Source organism: Haliaeetus leucocephalus, unplaced genomic scaffold (assembly GCF_000737465.1).
Source record: "Haliaeetus leucocephalus isolate CR32 unplaced genomic scaffold, Haliaeetus_leucocephalus-4.0 Scaffold439, whole genome shotgun sequence".
NCBI lineage: Eukaryota > Metazoa > Chordata > Aves > Accipitriformes > Accipitridae > Haliaeetus > Haliaeetus leucocephalus.
Window position 1 is genome coordinate 8,680,354 of NW_010972875.1, and position 296 is coordinate 8,680,649.

Sequence of the window (296 nt, forward strand, 5' to 3'; positions counted from 1 at the left end):
GCGCGCCTCTGCGCGCGCGACCCGGGGCCACGGTCCCCCGCCCTCCGAGGCGGCGGCGCGCGCCCGGCGCTGCCCCCCTTTCAAACCTCTGCGTCGCGCGCCCTCGCCCCGCCGGCTTACATAAAAAGCTACGTCAGCTGACCGCCGGGCGGGCCGGCCATTGGCGGCGGGCGACGCCACGGAGGGGCGGGGCAGGAGGAGGAGGGCGCAAAGATGGAAGGAGGTTACAAAACACGGCTCCATGCGCGCGCCGTCATGGGGCGGGGGGCGGGGTTGGCGCCGGGCGGTCCAGGGAG